This window comes from Eimeria mitis, genomic scaffold (genome assembly GCF_000499745.2).
Source record: "Eimeria mitis Houghton genomic scaffold, Emh_scaff1558, whole genome shotgun sequence".
In the NCBI taxonomy this organism is placed as follows: domain Eukaryota; phylum Apicomplexa; class Conoidasida; order Eucoccidiorida; family Eimeriidae; genus Eimeria; species Eimeria mitis.
The window spans coordinates 3,705-3,928 of record NW_013569771.1 but is presented as its reverse complement, the minus strand read 5'-3'; positions in this window follow the sequence as shown (position 1 = coordinate 3,928).

Sequence of the window (224 nt, the reverse complement as noted above, 5' to 3'; positions counted from 1 at the left end):
TCTTACTCTATCAATCAACCCTTTCTCTCTCTCTCTCTCTCTGTCTCTTGCTCTCTCTCTCTCTCTCTCTCTTGCTCTGCAGCTCGTTGGTTTTATCTCTGCTGTCCCCGCTACTGTCGTATGTAATGGAAAATCAATAAAATTAGCGGAAGTGAATTTTCTTTGTGTTCACAAAAAACTACGAAGCAAACGGCTGGCACCGGTGAGAGGCATTTGTTGTGTTT